Raw genomic sequence first — 22078 nt, forward strand, 5'->3', positions numbered from 1 at the left:
TCAAAACATGAATCCATAGTAAATTTATAAAATATTTGAAAAAAATTGATGTAGAATCAATTTTTCAGCGACCCCCCAAATATTTTTCGCGACCCCCACTTTGAGAATCACTGGTCTAATATACATGTCAGTAAGAATATCTGCTGCAACTTTTCCAAAGGGAAGAATACTCTCACTACCATAATTATTGCTTAAAATTATAGTTTATTATTCATTATTTTAAATAAAACAAATTATAAATGAATATATATTATTTCATTTCTTAACATCATATACATTATCATTATTAGCACACTCCACATCAATTACAAATTCCAATCTGTTTATCCCCAACAGAATAAAAAACATTATCTGATTTATAATCAAGAGACTGATGTCACAACCTCTCTCTCTTCTTTTTCTTGACTTTTTTGTGTCCCTGTTCTTTTCCCATGTTTATAATTCCCAGCATCCTGTGAAGAAATCGAAGTGGAGGTCCTCTTAGTGCCACAAGGCAGAATCCAAAAAATATATAAAAACCACCAAGACACTGGCTTCTGTACAGCAACAATTAGATATCTTGATAAGCTGTTGTCTGCTTTCGAACCAAATGTCACTTTTATTAGTCAGGATGACAAAATGACATTTTGAGAAGAATTCTCACTTGAATTTCTCAAAATGTCAGCTCTAAACAAGCAAGCAACCCTACTGATGCATATAGAGTATCATATCGCGCGAGTGCATGGCCAACAAAAGGACAGGAAATACAACTAAAACAAAGCTTTATAGATAAAAATAACAATATTAACAAAACTCTTTTCTCCTTCTCGCGTGATGATATGCAGGATTCTTTTAGGACTCCAACTGCAGACCTCGCACACGTGTAGATTGAGGAGGGTGGCACAAAAGGGAAAACACGTGGTGTCACACAAAAGAAACATGACTCACGATAATGAGTTACAATGAGATATTTTCTGAAATATTATAACTAAGACTAAAAAACTAACTTACAAACTATAGAGATTGATCTAGTAATAGTCTCTTTAATCCGAAAAATATATTGACGGTAGACTGTCTCACAGCTTAACAGGTTCAAACGCCTTTATTGCTTTTTTTACAAATGCATTTCGGATCAGTATTATTCTTTCTGACCCCTCTTCAGCGCTATAAAACAAAATTTATATATGTAACAAAACTAATGCGAGCAGAGAAGAGAAAAGAATAATACTGATCCGAAATGCATTTGTAAAAAAGCAATAAAGGAGTTTGAACCTGTTAACCCTCTCCCCCGCGGGGGAAATTTTCAAAAATTTCTTCTTAGTGTGGATTCTCGTGAGGTACCCTGTGTACCAAATTTCAACTTTCAACTCCTAACCAGTGTTAAAAATTCATTTATTTACATATATATTTGCGTTTTAACATTCATTTTGTAGGTTCAAATGAAACAATATTGTTTTTAATACCAGACTGTGCATACATTAGGTTACAAATCGTTTCAGTTTTCAAAATGTCTGTGCGATGTCTTACACAAACGTAGCTGACTAAATATTCACTCAACAGATGCATTGGAAGCTGGTAATATCATCAATAAACTCGACAGTTTTTCAAGATTTTTGAAACAAACTCTCCCGCAGCATTTTTTAAATTAAATATTTCTGACGAATAGGGTCTGACAGTATGACTTTTTGACCACAAGTTAAGTAGGGCTTGTTTACGCCATTCATTGTCTACAACTTGTAAATCAACCTTAACATTTTTAAACTTTTTAAACAATGGCTCCAAAAATCTCACTGTTAAATTTTGCAAATTTTCAGGTTCAAGCAAAAGCAGATATAAAAAAATGTCATTACTGAAATCAAATCTGGCATAGATTTCTTTTACAAGTGTATAATAAAAGCATCAGATCACAGAGTAGTTTTACTCTAGATTTACCCTAAACATTACCCTGAGAGATTGAAATTAACCTAGAAACGGCAGCACTGCTCGTAACCGTATGGGCTCCGCTTATTATCATCATCAACCCATTTTGATTATAAGATACAATAGCAATCTTATCATTTTTTTCACATGTATAGAAATTTGTAATAAGATACATAATGCGGTTATAGTAAAATATTAATTTTAATTAATTCAAAGTGCGTTAAAATATGAAAATAATCGCACAATATGTATTTATATTTTAGAAAATACAAGGAAAGCGGCGCTTCCACAGTTTCCATGTACTGTACGGCACGCCATGGAAGCTGCGGAAGCATGTTATTTTATAAACACGTATATTTTTATAGAGTCGTACTGGCAAAATCTTAGAAATTATTCTAAATAAATAACATTAATTCAAACTATAATAAAACGGTGAAACCTACTTGATGAATAAGATTTTAGATGTCGAGAAATTTGTATTGTTTAAATTTGAATTTTTAATATTCTTATAAAGTTAATTGTTGCAATTAGAATCGTGATCATGTTTTATTATTGATAATTTATAACTATGCAACCGGATGGCCGAGCGATTATAGTGGCCTCCTATCCCTTCGGGGAGGCCCAGGATCTGGAAGGTGAAAAACCCGAGGAGTTTTTCGAGTGGTGGTCCATCGGGATATGTCGGATCCCGTCACTCACTATTCGGCCACTCCTTGTGGGCCTGGCCGAATTCATAACGAGCTTGCTAAAAAAAAAAACCCTCTTGGTGCCCAAAATATTTAGTAAATAAACACGAACACCAATGCTATTTGATTTTAAGAGAGGAGAAAATACATTGTAGACTAGTAGTCTTGCTGTTGGTTGAGAGTAGTATTTAGAGTTAGTATTTTTAACTATTCCTTTTGAATCCTAGATGATTATGACCATATTATTCGGTTGTAACTTGGTTCGGGGCGGCAAGATCGTTACAGCCGTGCAACAGTTGTGGAGATATAAGTAGTCCATACGTGATAAAAGCTTGCAACCGATGTGATATGTCTATTTTCGTGCATGATATGGTATTTTCTGTTACATTTATAGGAAACTACAGCAGAAAGCACACACTAAAAGATTACATTTGTCTGTGAGTGTAGTCTTTTAAAATGTGCTTTCTGCTATAGTTTCTTGTATATATACGGTACTTGATCTGAGTGACGCATTCAAAATTTAATTTTGGGGGAGCCAAGTTGAACCGATGAAAAAATTTCAATAAAATTTCCACTTTAAGTGAACGCTAATTCATAAGTAATATAAAAATAGAAGACACGACACAATATAAATAAAACAAATGAATTTTAATTAAGATTTTTGAAAAATTTTCTGATGTTTGTTTTCTCTTACACTAGAACAAACACTAGAAAAAGGACCTTGGTCAGTCTGGGTGCGCCACTGTTTGATCTTGGCGATCAAAAACCCTTCTGTTTCTGCAAAAAATGACAACCCCTAACAGTAGCGCACTTCGGATTTAATCTTTGGAGAACCGAGTTGAATGGATAAAAAAATTTGAATGCGAATTCAATAAAATTCATTATTGTGATTATCAAAATTCATTAAGTGATTATAAAAATTTATAGCCAGAATAAAAACTGAATTTAGAAAGAAAATTGCTAAAATTTTATAAATCTCTGTTGTAATTAAAGGAGATTTTATTGAAAAATTACTTTGGAATAACAGCCAAGTAGACTATTTCCTGCATATCATAAATATAAATAGTAATACACTGCTGAAAACAATTGTGGAATTTTGAACATCAACCGAAAACTATACAGAAAAAGTAATTTTATTTTGTGTAAAACTAATTTCAAAACAAATAATAAGAAAAACTTTAATAAATTTGTGGTAAGTAGAATCTTAAACTTAACGTTGTGGTCTAATGAAATATTAAGCGCTGTAATGTATTATATGGTATCCTCCAACTGCTAAAAGAAAATCGCATCTAGTATGAAGGTTACAATATTCAGAAGTTTAATAATTCAGTATAAACAACAGCATAAAATAAGATCTCGAAATATTTAAATTGTTCCTATCGTCCCTCATATAGCAAGAGGAGTGGGAAAATCAATTTACTTTATTGAATTTTTTTATAAAATAAGGATATTCATACTGCAATGCAATGCCCTATATTAGTTTTAAGCATTGTATCACAATTGTTTCCCGTTTCAATTTCAAACTTTTCAGCTGCATACATTTGAATATTTAGATAAAAATATTTAAATTTTTAAATATTTGCCAAAAATCTAATTTCGTAATACTAAAAAAAAGAAATTAAAATTAAATTTATTTGCTTTTGAACAACTGAAATAATAGTCATTAACATATTTTTTCGACCTAATTCAGAATAAACTTTCTTAATGCATTGTTAACATGATTCTTTACGTAAGGAAGCTTCCATTTAACAATATATTTAAAATAAAACACATGTGTATATAATTTAAATGATTTAGTTTATTTTTTAATTTTAACTTTTAATGAATATCCTCCTCGAAAATCTGCGTTATATGACGGCTACTGGACCGTCCCTTATGTGCCCAGCCGAAGAAGCTGTGAATGTCCCATAGATATTAAGCTGGGCAAGAGGTTAGGTGGATCCCAAACTCTCAACTTTCTATTGGCCCTGGCATTATTACGCCAGGATCAATCGGTCTTTTAGGCGGCCTGAAAGACCGATTGTGCCTAACTGTGTGAGGAAAGTCACACAGAATCTATAACCCAATGAATACTGTATTGCAATCACTTCATTAAAATATTAAACTACTGATAGGTACCGTACTATCAAATAAATTCAGCGAGTGGATTTATTCGTTATTAAAACATACGGAAAACAGCACAACAATAATGTTGCCATATGATTATATATATCGTCACTAAATAAAAACGTAAAAATGTAATATCATTGCTTTTGAAATTTTGAACACAAAATTTTTCTTTCCCAGCTGCTATATATAACGGAGAAAGTATGGCGATCGGTCAAAAATATGACCCCTCCAAAATTTTTTATTTTGGGCTCAGGACACCTTAAAACGTCGAAAAATGCAAAAAAAAAAAAAAAAAAAAATTGGAAATTTTCTGTATGTATAGATGTTAGTGTGTTTGTGTGGGGGGACGATTTTGTTTACCGTGTTTAAAGCTTAATAACTCCTGTTCTTTCTGTCGAAAATTTCTGAAATTTCGCAGGGCGGTTTGTTTATTAGAGGAATTAATACTATTAAATTTTAATGATTAAAGATCGAGGGAGTGAGGAGATAAAGGGGGTCGTATGTGTCTCCAGTAGGGTCGGACTTAATGCCAATTTTACTAGTTATTAGCATTTGCAATTTTCTATAAAAATCCGTCATATCCTCAAAATTAAGCTTTTTGTCATTTTATAATAGTTAAAATTTAAAAATACAAAAAGTTTTTTAATAAAATATCATAACAGATAGCACCACCAAAATTTTAAATGTTGCCGGGGAAAGTTAAGCGACTCGTTGCTGGATTTTTTTAATATCATAGACAGTTCTACTGTACTTTTATTTCATAAAAGTATAAAATAATTAAATAAATTTATGCATATCTATTGTTAAATTGATTTGAAAATACTTTATAATAGAGCAGGATAACTTAAGTGTTTGTTTTTGTAATCATTTTCATTGCCTTATCCAATATTATAGAAAAATTAAAGAAATTAATTTGAACAAGGGACGATTTGAAACTAAAGATAGGTAAAGATAGGGACAAAAAATGTTTTGAAAGAAAATTTTGTAGGACAATAGACATTATATGTATACAGTATATGAAAAGGACATGTTGGAATTCATTTTATGCAAAAGGAACGTTTCAGGATCCAAAATTAAGAAAGTAATATTGCAGTGTACAGTACATAAAGCATATTGTAGAATAATACAAAAACATATAGCTAAATTCTTTTATATTTTAATTTAAGCGAAATAAAGAAATTATAATTACTTCAGTATAAAATAAAAATGACATAACCAGAATAAATGATCTTAATGATATTGATATCTTATTGCTTATGTTGAATATTAAACAACTATAATTCTTCCTATAACGAACTTCTCCCTATTTAGAACTACTGACAATCCCCAGCAAATACATAGGGGATTTACTACGTCGTATAACAAATAAATTTAAAAATCTGATAAAATTCCCTTTGTTTCGAACTCTGGCCTTTCAGACTATGTCGAAAATATTCATTTGATAAGAGGTTGATGACAACTACGTGTATTACTGTCTTCTACAATTACGGATGGTGTTGAATAAATGCGAGACAAGTTTTCAGATTGTGCGATTTTTCGGCAATTGGGTTACTTTTAAAGAAAATTTGCGGTAGTTTTTATGTCAATGTCGCAGCATTTTGCTTATTAAAGACATTTATTCTCGACTTTTTATCCTCTAACTACAAATTTCTAACATTAAAAGTTAACGCCATTTAATTAAAAGTGGAAGTTTTAGCCTTAACTTCTCTTTGTGACAACGGGTTTTTTCCAACTTTTGCGTGAGCCTCGACTTACTTCTTGTAGCATTTTACCAGTTCGACAGCTGCGGTGCCATTATAAAAACTGTTTATAACGCAAGTACGAAATTAAACAAGTATCATTTTTAGTTTTGCCTGCGCTTTATTAGATAAGTTTATTTTTAATTGTATAATCTAAAGGCCGGTTTCCACTTGCACGAAATTGTGACAGAAAATATGCTAATAACGTTGACCATCCCTTAGAATCTGCCTCGTCTCAACTTTTCTGTCGCGATTATTTGACTAATCGCATAGCTTTGGATTGATAATTTTCTTGTGTTTATCAGATTATGTTAACAGCTGCATTAACTGCAAATATTTCGTGAATACTGGAATTTATTTTAGACAGTCACTAAAAAAAAAAAATTTGTCATGTAAATTCAATTACTTTACCTACTTCATACTGTATGTTGTTTTCACTGCAGCAGACCACATGCAATATTTCACACGATTTGTTCATGTATTTTATGTTAACAAAAAGTTATGAATAAATGCATTTTATATAGAATTCTTATATCAAACACTCATAATTTGGTCTCCAAGTTCGTTAATTAGCTGCATATCTTGGACAATATTCATTTCGTTTACTCAGTAATTTATTCCTTTCGTATGAATAATAGTAATTTAAAAAATGTTCTTGTTTTAACAAATAGCAAAATGATTAATAAATTAGTAACGCAAGAATTCATTTGTCTGACGTAATTTAGCGAGTAAATAATTAATCGAATAGTTTGATAGTTTCATAGCTACATTAAACTTCTATGGTAACTCGTACGGGAATACTTTTTCCTGCCGTATTTGGTATCATGTTAATGGAATATTTCTCTAGAAACTTTTACCTTTTATAAAAGAAAAAATTCTATATTTTATAAACTGCATAGAATAAATATTTTCCTCCATTTTTATAAAAGGTGTAATGTCTACTAAACTAAAAAAAAACTTCTCCGAAAAGTTAATACTTATAGAGACTTTAATATCTTTTTATCTTTAATTGAAAGAAATATCTAGTAGAAAAAGTCTGCTAACAGAAAATAGATAGGAAAATTAACGAATGAATTAATTACAGATCTTCAAAGAAATATTACAAATGTATTTTAAACTAATTGTAAACCACACTGTTATCAAATTGAACAAAGTAAAAACAAAATCTATTAATTAGACCTTGTATAAACTCTACACAAAGATTTATATAATTAAGCTTGTTTATTTATACCTTAACAGAAACTTAAAATAAAACTGAAACAGAAACAAAAATAAATAAAAATTGAATAAACATGGTTTATTTATAGGTTTTTATAATTGAAAATAGAAGTTTTTTTGAACATTAAATTATTACTGTATCTAATGAAAAATTTTGTACATAAACTAAAAAATTAACTCGAATTGCCTTTATAATGTAATTAATTACATTATTATTATTTGATTAAATTCTATAAAAATAGGAAAATTTTAGAATATAACAAGTACAGTATTTTAAATAGCCTATACAGTACCCAATTCCGTTTTTACACGGAAGTTCTCTGCACGAGTTTGACTTAACACAGTCTGGTAAAAAATCGATTCACTTTTTACAGGATTTTACACGATTTTATATCTATATTTATTGAAAGTAACTAGCTGAAATTTGCCCTTTTTTAAAAAATCCATTTAATTATAACTGAATTGATAGAACCACTGAGCACTGATGGTCGTGGATCCGCGCCTCGCCAACGGGCTAGCCACGTAAAGTTTTCCAGGTTTTTTTTTTCATGTTTTAACACCTAAATAGGGGTCAGTTTCCCTAAAAGTCCTCCCGGGAGGCATCCAACCTCGGCAGATCGCCCAGGTGTCGCGATGCCGTAACTAAATAAACTAAACTAAAAATTAGGTTTTTGTGCACAATGAGTATTGACGCCAGTCGAGTGACGAACTTCACCTAAATTTGCATGTTTCCACACTCAAATAAACTGAAGCCGGTCGATTCTGCTAAAGGGGTGCTCTTAGCAGATCGACCGTGTGCTGCGTTGTCCCGCCTAATCAATTAAATCCTTTTAATACGGTAAAGTTTTTATATGTCAGTTTGTATTAAAAGCTAGAAAGGTATTTTGATGTTTAATTGAAAAAGTCGAAAAATATTATTAAATTTTGCTAATCAGTATGCTGAAATTGTCCTCCTTTGATTTGTTAATTAAACTTGAAATATTTTTATTTAAACATATCCTATTGTTTATAATCTGCTTCTAACTTTGTTGTTTCGGACACAATAAAGTGTTATAAATGAAGACACCGCCAAGTGTCTTAATTTATAACACTTCATTGTGTCCGAAACAACAAAAATATCCTATTGTATTATTTCTACTGGTTTTTAATGTCTGGAATAAATCTATTTTCCATACATACTGTCTTTTTTCACACGGATTTTTCGGGAATCTCTCTAAATTGAGTATATTTAGATATGTAGAATATAGATACAATTTATAAAAAATGTTTTGGTTAATGTTACCTATGATTCCAAGATGGCGGCTCGTCTCCGATTCCAGCAAACAGTGGGACGCACGTTCTAATCTAACCTAACCTATTCTAATAAATTACCATAATTATTACCAACAAAATTATTAGAATAGGTTAGGTTAGATTAGGTTAGGTTAGAACGTGCGTCCCCATTGTTTCCTTGCTGGCATCAGACGAGCTGCCATCTTGGAACCATAGGTAACATTAACCGGTTATAAATAAATAAATTATATTTTTAAGAGTTTCTATTACGATTTACAAGCTATTTATTTTAGTTTCACTTTTTATTTTATTTTAAATTCTGGACGTTAAAAATAATAATTTTATCTACTGTATAAGCAGAAAAATAACAATTTTTATCCGAAAAATAATTTATGATAATAATAAACTCATATCTATCTATATTTTGTAATAATGTAAGCGTTGCAATTTATTTTTAATATGAATTTAATACGATAAAATCTAATTATAACAGGTGTCATAAGACTGATTAGGCTCATACATAAATAGATTAAATTGAAAAACGTATCAAAATTGATCTTAGGGTATAATTTTGTTACGTATTATCTAAAAATTGTACTGATTACGGTAAAGATTTCAACTAATTTAGGCTCTAAATAAAATTTAATGGTTTATTATTCAGTAGGCTCATGACAGGGAAAGATGGAGAAAAATGGTCGCTCAGTTACAACCCTTTGGGAAGAGGATGCCACAAGAATAATAAATAATAATGTTCGTATGAGAAATCGATCATTTTATTAATATTGATATTGCATAAAGTGTATAATTATATTGCTAATATAATATTTCCGTTTAAATAACTATCTGTCATTTTTATCTATTATATGACATGCCAACATTTCTAACATATGTTTTAAAAATTAATTAGTTTTACAAGCAGAACATGAAAATACGATAACAAAGATACTAATATTACCGAGATATACTTATAATAGACTTTAAAAAACGTTTAACATTAAAATGTTAACTAAATTTAATCAAAATTACATGTCAGTAAATCTATGATGTCCATAAAGTCCGTGTGCAATTTAAAAAATTTATAACTTGTGATAGAGAAATTATGTAGAATGTATTGGAAATAATAATAAAACCTATCTATAATAAAAACTTAAACACTGGGCGAAGTTCGCCCAGTGTTTAAGTTTACGTCACTACATTGTGTCTTCGAAAGAAAAGAAACAAAAAGAAAATACAAAACACGGTTTCCTCAAGATAGAATAAAATCTATATTTATTTATTGTTATATTGTATTTTATTACGTTTCCATATGTCCGCTATCATTAGTAATTTAAAGGGTAATAGGATTTTGTAGCTCTCTAAAAACATTCGCCAATCGATTTACTGTAATGTTGAAATCACATTAGTTATTTTGGCTTTAAGTCTTCTAACGATCGAGGTTTGGTTGCATATACTATCGTTTTCACACGTCCCCATAAAAAGAATCTAATAGAGTCAAGTCTGGCAAATGTGGAGGCCAGGAAGGTCCACCTCTTCCAATCCATTACTAAATAATTTTACTTAAAACTAGGTACATTAAGCTTTCTAATACTTTTTACAGATTTTTTCTATCACAAATACTATTAAAGTTATAATTTTTAAAATTGCACACGGACTTTACACCCTGTATAATAGATAATTATAAAATATAATAGAATATTTTATATAAAAATAGCATTAATTACCGGAATTTAATTTTCCGAAGGGTTGATACGCATTTTGAAAGGTTCTATACTTAACTACGGTACATATACTGTGCATGAATATGCGCAGTACTTTATCGATAACACAACCATGTAACTTAGCATGAAGTCCACGTAACGAAATTGTCCAAGTTGCTATCGATACGATACAGTTAACGATAAGATAACCATTTTAATTTTAGGAAAACTGTAAAGATAAGTAAGTCTATCAGTGAATTATCAATAAATACATTCCGAGAACAATACGTTGTAGTTTAATAAAAACAAAAAAAAAATTGAAGAGCAATATATTTTAGGAACAATAGCTGTAGTTTATGCAGCTTGACAGATGTATTCTCATTAAAAATAAATTGAAAGTTTACACGAATGCAAAACTATGCGCTCTCCTTAAATTAATGATGTTGATACTATACAATATTAATATATAAGCTATATTAGGTTGGTTTGCTGTTATAAGATAGAATGGATTTATGATTGTAATGAGGATCTTGGTCAGGGTTGGGTCTTGCGATTCATTAACTTTTTTGGTAAAACTAAATACAAGGAGCTTCTAGATCTTGATTGGGTGGCCTATTTTTCAGAGAAATTTTACTCTAGAAAAGAATTACCGGATATTTTTGTATATAATTAGTGTGGGAATTGGCAGGATGTTGCGCTGGTTATGGAATAACAGAAAAGGAAGTAGAAAAGGTTATGTTTACTACGAAAAAACGGTACTGCTCCGGGTATCAATCCGGGTATCAATGGTATACCGGTGGAACTGTATAAGTATTTCCCAGACTTGATTAGATATATGGTAGGTTTGTTTAATAATGGGTTAATGTTACCTATGGTTCCAAAATGGCGGCTCGTCTCTGATTCCAGCAAATAGAAGAAAGGAAACAGTGGGGACGCACGTTCTAACCTAACCTAACCTAACCTAACCTAACCTATTCTAATAAATTACCATAATTATTACCAACAAAATTATTAGAATAGGTTAGGTTAGGTTAGAACGTGCGTCCCCATTGTTTCCTTTCTTCTGTTTGCTGGAATCAGAGACGATCCGCCATTTTGGAGTCAAAGATCCCATTGGATTGGCGTATATGTAAGATTATTTCTATATTTAAGAAGGGGCTCAGAGATCTACCTGATAATTATAGAACAATTTCGTTACTACCGACAATTTCTAAAGTTCTTTTTTATAAAATTTTATGTACGCGATTGGTCACTTGGTCGAATAAATACAAGGTACTTTCGGATTTCCAGGTTGACTTTCGGTCTGGTTTCTAGACATTGAATAATATTTTTGTTTTATATGCTTTAATTCAAAAGTCTTTAAAGAAGAAATGAGGTAAACTCTGCGCTTTTTTCGTTGATTTGATATCGGCATTCGACTCTTTAGATAGACCTTTTGTGGAGATGGCTTTTGAAGATTGGTTTGAGTTATAAATTTGTAAATTGTTTGATTCAGTTATATATTAATATGGATGCATGTGTCTCTGGGAAAAGGTACCTCTGACCTTTTTTTCACGTTTAAAGGAGTGAAACAGGGTTGTGTATTGAGCCTAATATTGTTTAATCTAAACTTACTTGTTAGAAAATTTAGTTACTCCGAATTAGTGGGCATCGATCTTCTGGGAACGGAGGTGAAAATATTGACATACTCAGACAATTTGGTTGTTATGGCAGACTCACCTATAGGTCTGAAGAGAATGACTGATTTTTTGGGTTATGAAATAATTTTCAAAATAGAACTTTACTATTTTTCGATTATTTAGGATAAATTCGCAGCTCATTTCGCGAATCTTGATCAGGCTGTAAAAATGCGCAATAGCAAGGAACACTTTATTTACTTAGTGAAGGGACGGATTGTTTGATGAACCTTTGACAAGGTAATTGTGCATTATTGAAAAGGGACTCTAACTTTTTAAAACATCTAAAACCCCAACGAGTAAGGCGCATCTACCGGCCAAGATAGCTATGTGAAATCTTGGCCTGGAGAGTGAAAAGTTTAACATCTGTAACGAATTTGAAAATGACGTCAAACGGATATCGTATATCACATATTTCTAAGTTGCTACAAATTACAGATAATCGATATTCGTGTTATCGTCTATTTTCTAATAAGTTTTTATCACTTTTTGTGCTTTTTTTTTGTCATTTTTGTCTCTTTTCGATCTGTGGGCAAGAAAGGACATTTTTCCATACCCATTGTGGGTTCGGTCAGTCTACAATGGGATTGACCGGGTAGAGAGAGACGAAGCCAATATATCCAGAACTTACTGCCCATTACTGAAATTTTCAAATTGCAGACCTATTGACTTGTATTTCCGTTCCTCCTTCGTTAATCTCGAGAATGGAGTCAGAGAGATGAAATTCGGGACCAGATATGTTTCTGAATTTTGAACTTCCATCTATGGGCTGAGATATTCGAGGTCAAAATTTTTCATTGTAAGCTCTATGCTAGATGTCAATATCGTTTATGATTGCTGCCAATTTACACTGATCTCAACGACACTTTATTTTGATCATTACGACGAGCATTTAATATGCACGATGTCATGACGAAATTAATTTTTCAAAATCCGCACATACGTATCATGCGACCGCACATATGGAATTGGTAGGTTGCAAAGCTGCACTACGGATGTTTTAAACGTTTTTTGACGTTTTTATCTGTTATGACGATGGACATGCATGTTCCCTAGTAGCTGTGAGTTTTAAACTGCTTTAGACAAAACGTTAGAAGCAAATCAACACATTTGTATTTTTGTGTCAAGCCAAAACTAAAGCCTACATTTTTTTTCATGGAAATAAATTAGATGTATTTTATATATCTAATATATTATTCGACGTTTATTATACGTAAGATGCATTTCGTTTAAGTTTTCAAATAAACTTAAAACTTGGCTCAATTTTGTTTTTTGTTTTTTCATACCAGCCATAATAGCAATATGAAACGAATATTTTCATCAATACAATTACATTGAAAAAGTGAGAAATTGCCTCTATTTTTAATTTATTTCATCTAAAATATATGCTCTCCACCTCAAATTAGTAGTGGCTTGCTCCTGTACATCATACTTTTCCTGTTAGCAACAGAGTCGTGCCGGTCATCTATCTAACTCCTTTCAAGGAAAAATTTTTTATTTGAAATAACGTACTGTATATATATATATTTAGTTAACGTATTCGTATATAGTTTATCGAGGCATCCTGCCCCTAAACTCCTAAACTTTCTATATCTAGTCTCGACTTTCATCTATCTAACTACGTTTTAGAGATTAAGGAAGGACAGACACGCAGTGGGAATTTATAGGTCTGCAATTTTTTCAGATTGCAGCCCAATTAGAGTCTAACTGCAACTAGGATGTTTGTTGTACATTTTTATAATAAAAATTGTTTAGTTTACATTTTTTTTTTAAATTTGTAACTTTAATTCTATACTATTGCCACCATTTATCACCCTTAATAGTAAGAATTACCTAAAATTGTAAAGACTGTTCTCCTAATCCTTGCCTTTGCTTATTGATTGTTTTTGTGCCGTATTGACTGAAGTATGTTCTTTTTTGCTTTCCAAAATTTGGCAATCTTGCCTCTAGTTGTAAAATAAAAACAAACAGTTAACATTTTTTTTAAATCTCGTGGATACAGATAAAAGGAAACGTCACATCAAGTAAAGAGAAGAAAGATAAACGAGAAATTTCATCACTGTAGTTCATATATTCCGTACTGAGGTTGGTAAAGAGGATAAGACCGTTATTTAAAACAACTTACGAGATCACATCACTCACGTTATTGGAATTACATAATCATTTAGACAGAGAGGTGTTTCTATTCACCCCAAGTTACAGCATATATATATATATATATATTAGGGGTCCCGGTGCAGCGCATCCACTGCACTGCTGGTTAAAGAAAAAACATAAAAATGCATAGATTCTGCGCTTAGTTTACGATTACAGCACTGTATAATACTATACTTCAGAACTGACGGCAGCAAAAAGATTAATATAAATTTCAATTACATCAACCAAAATTATGGAAAATTATCACCATTTACTTAATTCTGTTATAAATTAACAGAAAATTTGATATATAATTAGCATTTCGTTTAGTGGTTAAAAATAATTTAAATCAAAAAATTTAGAAAACTTACCATTTACCTTTATATCGATATTTTTACATTATTCTTATCGATTGCTTTAGCTTGCAAGCTAAGCTTAATCAATAAAACAATTCTATCTATCAAGATAAAAATAATCAATAAAACATTATTTTCAGATATAGCCTATATGAATAAATCAACTTGAAACATTTGCTATTGCATTTCCAATGTTAGGAATAAAAATTTATACAATCCAGTTTGTTAAACTACACGAAAAATAAAAGATTTGAACAGCGGCGTAACTCAATTGTTGGGGACCACTTAACATAACACCCCATTACGTGGAGTAGAAATAATGTTATTATTAAAAATGACACTTTAAATTCGGGGGAGCAGATGTCTTGGTCGCCCTCAGTTACTCCGGTAGTTAGTTACGCCAATTAATTTGAGTAGGCCTACAGAAAGTTCTTACTTAACGTCGTCGATAGGTGAAACGACGTATAACAAAGCCAATTTTACTACAGATTAAATGATATAATTCGGTTAATAATATTCTAGTTGGATCGTGTTTGCAACCTGCATTTCCATCTCATAGAATCAGTTTTATTGTTTAAAAGAACATTTAACAACAGTATAATTGTAAATGATTAAAAATGTACAGTACTTGTAACTTTCTTGAACAGCGTTATTGTCCGGTAAAGCGACTGTAATAACCTCAACCGAACAAGCAAGCCAATGACTTATCTGTTTTATTTGAAACGGACTACACCATTGGTTCGCTTATGAAATTTTAAAATATTGTACATACCAAATGATAGTAAAAGTATTACAGGATATAGTGTATTCTAAAATTAGTCTAATGATTTTAGTATATCATGGAAAAGATTCAGAAATTCAGATTTAATTTACAGTAAGTATATGTATTTTTAAATCTGAATGGCCGGCACTCGAAGAGCTGGCTTTTTAGTAGCAGCAAAGGAATAGATATGAGTCAACCTGACTCGTATCTATTTTTTCTGAGCTGAAGGATCTATGTCAGATGAAAGGAGACGTGTGAATAACGTTAAAATTAAAAGTAATACAATTTGTAAAAAAGTTTAAAACAATAAAATTATGGTAAAGATGGCATAAAAACGTTTTAGATATGTAAAAAAACAAAATAACTGAAAGAAATTAGATGCATGTAGAGGATTTGATCCCGGGATCCCGACCACTTTTTAGTCCCAAAATTTTCGGGATTAAGTTTTTCTGATCCCGAGATTTTGGGGATTGACGTCATTTTAAAAAAGTTGCAAAATAGACTGCATGAAGCGAAACGTTCAGTGCCAGTGCTTTTAACAGAATTGCTTGCCTATCATTTTAATATAAAACTTCTTGTATTCTGAACTAAAATGATAGGCAAGCAGTTCTCACTGGGTTACCTGGTAATATACTTCATTTTTGTATTTTTGAATTTTCGCGGGCACCAATCGAATTTCTGGCGCAGTCGAGAGCACTTTTGGTTGGCTGTAGAGTTCTAACATGACCCTTCAAAAATTCTAATAAGTCATTCAATGGAGGAATATCATCACCCTTAAGTGTGCGCTCCCACCAGCCTCTGGTTGTTGCATTCAATTTAAATTGAATAATGAACATTAATATGCTTGAGAACTCATCTATATTAAAATTTAGAGCTTCTAAGGATCGAATACACTCTGTAGTCGATTGAACAAAACTGTAACACGTGTCAGGTGTGTTTATGTTATCTAGCATTGATGAGCATCTGTACATCAATGCTAGATAACATAAACACACCTGTCCACACCTGATAACACAAACACACCTGTCCACCCACACCTGATAACATAAACACACCAGTCCACAGCTCTGTCACACGTGTGTGACAGAACATATATGCTCAACAGCATACATCAGCATATATATATGTGCAACAAATTGAGAAGCAGACTTGGTGATGAGACACTGGATGCGTTGTTATTTCTCAGATCATATTTTCGCAATTCAAATTAGAATGTTCCTATTAGATTAGTTTTCTTTATATTTAAGAAAAATGTGACTGATTAATATTATTTTTAAATACTTTTTGCTAAGAAACTTACTGTACTACCTACTTACTAGGTTGTTACATGAAAGTCGTCTATTTAGTCGATGTTAAGAGAGATTTTTGTTAATTTTCAACGTTTATTTGCATAGTTTGTCACATAAAGGTTTTTCAATTTATGTAAGTTTAAAGAGATGTCACTGATGCTTGAAAAAGAATAACTTTAACATGAAGACTGAGTGATTTTAAGTCTGGTTAGTCTGACTCTAAGTCTGATTAGTTAGAGTGATTAGATTAGGTAGGTGTATACCGTAAAATACGTTGATTTTTGTCTAAATTTTGATTTGTTGATTAAAGAGCTGATTTCTGTAAAATTTTCTTATTTTTTATTAAACCTCAATACCGAAATAATCCCGGGATTGACTAAGTATAATCCCGAAATCCCGGGATTAGAAATAAGGACCGGGATCGAATTCCCTAAATGCATGTGTCAACTCCCAACGGGGTCTCCTTCCATCCCTTTCGTCTGACGTAGACCCTTTCATCTCAGGGTGACTACTATAGTAAGTGTAAACAAACAAAAATTTAAACTAAGTGGAATATTCCAAATACTCCAGCGCATTCAATCCCTTCTTGTCGCACTAAAAGATATTTTTAAAAATCTTAAAGAAACGCTTTAAATTTACATAAATGCACTATAAAGTAAAACATAAATTTTCTTCAGCTTTCACAGTATTATTGGTATTATGCGAACAAAAATAAAAGCGTGGACGTTTACGTTTAAAACTATTCTTAGTTACACTTTCTGAAAGTTTTTATGGGTTTTATCAGCATCCTATCCTTTTAATTTTATTCCCATAATGCCAAGAATACTGTGAAAGCTGAGGAAAATTTAATTTTTTTAACTTTTTAGTGCATTTATGTGATAAAAGTTTTAAAGAGACTTTTTAATATAAGATAATTTGGTTAATGTTACCTATGGCTCCAAAATGGCGGCTTGTCTCTGATTCCAGCAAATAGAAGAAAGGAAACAGTGGGGACGCACGTTCTAACCTAACCTAACCTATTCTAATAATTTTGTTGGTAATAATTATGGTAATTTATTAGAATAGGTTAGGTTAGGTTAGAACGTGCGTCCCCACTGTTTCCTTTCTTCTATTTGCTGGAATCAGAGACGAGCCGCCATTTTGGAACCATAGGTAACATTACCCGGTAATTTTAGTTTTTTTAAGTAAATTTTAGTTTAATTTATATAAAACTGAATTATCTAAATTCTTGTTGGGCTGATATTTGAAAAAATTGTGGACTTATAAATTCCCATTGTTGTCCGCTGTCTTTTCTTAATCTCGAAAACGAAGTTAGACGGACGAAAGGTGAGACCAGATACGGAAACCTTAGGGGCAGAAGGCCCCAATTAACAGTATAAGAACTTCTGATACAAACCGGAAGTTATTTATTTCGATTTAAAACTTTTCCCCTGAAAGGTGTTAGATAGATAACGGTACGTCTCTATTGTTAAAGAAAAAGTATAATGTACAGGGGCAAGTCGCTACTAATTTCAGGTGGAAAGAAAATATTCTAAATTAAATAAATTGAAAATTGCAGTCCGACAATAAACAATCGCTAGGTTAGCATATAATTTAACATATGTTGTCAGGTTTCGTTAATTTTTTGCTAAAATTGTTTGCAAACTCTAAAAAACAAAATGTATTGTCATTGGGAATACATTGTAGGCAGTTTCAACTAGATCGGAAGTTTCGGAGAAGTGGGTGATAACTGAGTTACAAGATTTTATCTATTGATAGATAGACAGACTAGAAACAGAGCAAGTGATTTTTATCGATAAAATTCTAGGATTAGTGATAACGCATTAATTTACAATTAAATGAGATAAATCGTAGACCGTTCGTATTGTGCAACAAAACATAAATTATATGAGGGCATCATTTCTTTCTAAATACCTTTTGTGATAAACTCTATTGCTTCAAAAATGAACATTTAAAATAAAAATCATTGACGATTTTCAACAGAGTTAAAAATCTTTAAATCCACCAATTTAGAAGCTTCAAATGAGCGAGGAAAACTGTTTCAGTCTCAAATCTTGCAATCTTATTCAAATTTTGCAAATGATGAAATATATCGTTTAAAGTATTCAATACAATAAACAAAGAGCCTGCTTAATAGTGCGTTCTTTATCACCTCAAACATCAGTAAATACAAATAGAATTAAAATATCAATTAATATGTATATAATTATTATTTAAATATAAGCAGACTCATATATATATATAACTCCAATGAGTCTGCTTATATTTAAATAATAATTATATACATATTAATTGATATTTTAATTCTATTTGTATTTACTGATGTTTGAAGTGATAAAGAACGCACTATTAAGCAGGCTCTTTGTTTATTGTATTGAATACTTTAAACGATATATTTCATCATTTGCAAAATTTGAATAAGATTGCAAGATTTGAGACTGAAACAGTTTTCCTCGCTCATTTGAAGCTTCTAAATTGGTGGATTTAAAGATTTTTAACTCTGTTGAAAATCGTCAATGATTTTTATTTTAAATGTTCATTTTTATATATATATTTGAATATCCACTCAAGCTTTTTCTGTTATATATATATAATATTATCTTGCTTGAGTGAATGTCCAAAACGGGAGAAAAATAATGATGGCATATCCGGTTTTGTACAAGATTGTTATCCAATCAGTATGGCTCATCTACAACGGAAGTTGAAATGACTCAAAAAGTGTTCGATTAATTTTCATCAAGGTATCAACTGACTTATCGATCATTCGATCAACTTCGTGACTGCATCATTTCGATCGAATCAGTCATGATCATCCATCACTAATCAATGATCATCCATCACTAATCAATGATCATCCATCAGTGACTTAACATTGTTCTAACTTATATTTCTATTTTATATTAAGAAATTTTAAAGTGTACTGTAAATACTGGAAGATTATAGTGTTTTGTAACTCTCCTTTATTACTTTGGAAGCGCATAAAGGAGAGATACGAAAACTTATATATTTAAAGTTATATTTGAGCGAAGAACTACTATGAAATAATCTATGAAGAATATAGGATTAAATTATTACGAAAACTCAATTTGAATGTCTTCGCTGTATTACAGGTAGCCTATACGTCCTCATTGTATGTGAGCTCATTAAAATGTATAATGGTATTTCACCGCAAGGCAATTTCAAAAATTCAGACACTTAATTAAATCATTGTGTATCTGCCTCTGAAAACTAATTATTGTTCCTGTGTATCTTCGATTAAACCATCCAAAGTTTTGAAAATATGGGTACTGCTCAAGGCAGATTCTCGAGGCCCCCTTTGTTTTTAAGACAATGTTACTCAATTATCTTAAAACTACTTTAGTTATCTAATCTTAACTAATTAAAGTCATGCGATATGCGTTATTATATTTAGGCTACTTTAATTTTAAAGTAACAAAACTGACTGCTTTGATATCAAGGGGATGCTGCAGTTATAGGCTAAGCATCCTCGGATATGCTCTTGAAACCGTTATACATGTAGCTGATATTACAAGTGTTCAGTGTTTCTCAGCTGCAGAATTCCAGCATCATGATTTTAAAAATTTAAGACTAAATATAATTTAAAATACTTAAATTACAGTAGATTTCTACAGATCCGTGCTCAGGGTTTTAAAAAGGTGGAATTTTAAGTACTTTATTTTTCATAACGTCGTTTATTGAGCGTATCGAAGCGATGACTTTGACGTTTGTACGACGGTTAAGTCCTTCGAAATCGCTTGACTGATTTAAATCACTTTTGCATACAAATGGGATCCGTCTCGGTCTAGATCATGACACAAACAGCATTTTAAAATTCGATCCGTGACCGGAGATATACAAAATCAAAATTTATAATGTTAAATCTATGTTGGTGTCAGAGCGCGCACTTGTCAACTTCAATAGATCATTTCGATTATATTGAAATACATCGATTTCTCTCGGGTTATTCTTTTATTGTATTTATAACAGACAAATTATCTAAACCTTTGCTTATTTACATTTCGTAATATATTTAATTGACTGCAACGTGTTAATGAGACTAGCCGAAGACGGAAGCGTTGTTAACGAACCGTGCTACATGGGGTGCATTCGTTAATAGCGATCGCTCTGCATCTCCGCTACTACGGGAGTGCGCTGCTGTTTGTAGGCATTTAGGAACGACGATAAAAAAAAAAAAAAAAAAAAAAAGAAAAAGATGGCGGCTCTCGTACTATCGATAGTGTCGTGATGGAAGGATCTACGATTTTAAAATATGCGTGTTTAGAGCGAAAGTTAAAATAAGGGTCCCAATTATAAAATTTAATCAGAAAATGGTTTGTCTTGCCGACAGAGCATTCAAAGTAGCTACGAAAAAATTCGAGATCACACTTACATCACCGTGTGTTTTCACAACTTCTAAATTTTCATTCATAAAACTACATAATGGACAACGAAACGAAACTATCTGAGCCATGGAGAACGCCATGTTGCTTTCCATCATAAACTACTATTATGAGCGGCCGTTTTTTTGGGGACACTATAGATTACCACCAATGTAATTTCGGGACTTTGAGTATATAGCTGAACTGAAGGGACCGAGACGAGTTCAACGATACCCTACTTTTGGACCGGAGACGAAAAATAAGAAAGTTATAATAGTTTTTAACTTTTCATACTTTTTAAATGCTTTCATGCAGACAGCACTATAGTTGCTAGTGCTGCCATCTCGCGGTAAAATCTGCAAATTAAAAAAAGCACTCTGAACGGCAAGAAATTGCACGAACAGTCGAATGCCACTTCCTTTTTTTTTCTTTTGTTCAAGAACTACCGTGAATCAATAACTAGTGACGTTAAACAATCGGCAGCCTGCCGGCGGCTTCCCTCCCGGGGGGAATCCTTCGGGAGCACAAACAGTCGAACGCCAGTTCCTTTTTTTCCTTTCGTTCAAGTATCGCGACTCCCGATTGCGATAGCGAGACTGAGGAGCCGTAGCCCCCGAGGTCGACGAGCGCGAGATTGTGCAAAAAGGACTTGACTCGAACTGTAGACGATCAGTGTGTTCGTGGATCAACATCTGCCTTTGTTGAAGGTATATATGGCCGACTTGCCGGACTGCCTGTTAAACACGCGATAGGCTTAGGCTTAGCGGAGAGAGCGACGCGACTCCCGATCATCGCGCGATCGCCGAAAAAAATATCATAACTTTCTTATTTTTTGCCTCCGGCCCAAAAGTAGGGTACC

The 22078-nt window shown here is 31.8% G+C and overlaps 1 protein-coding gene across 3 annotated transcripts in view; it reads right to left on the reverse strand.

The window, feature by feature from the left end:
- LOC136985074 (uncharacterized) overlaps positions 1-18893 on the reverse strand; it is a 42934-nt gene extending 24041 nt beyond the window's left edge. Inside the window, exon 1 of one of the 3 annotated variants that reach the window (XM_067282277.1) lies at positions 18755-18893. The gene's annotated coding sequence lies outside the window, so the exon portion shown is untranslated. Of the gene's footprint in view, positions 1-7612; positions 7637-10644; positions 10775-18754 lie in introns of those variants that run through there. The other 2 variants (XM_067282276.1, XM_067282275.1) reach the window with 2 other exon arrangements.
- Between the last annotated feature and the right edge of the window lie 3185 nt (positions 18894-22078).

The sequence above is a fragment of the Centruroides vittatus genome, unplaced genomic scaffold, assembly GCF_030686945.1.
Source record: "Centruroides vittatus isolate TY-2023 unplaced genomic scaffold, ASM3068694v2 contig_950, whole genome shotgun sequence".
Lineage (NCBI taxonomy): Eukaryota > Metazoa > Arthropoda > Arachnida > Scorpiones > Buthidae > Centruroides > Centruroides vittatus.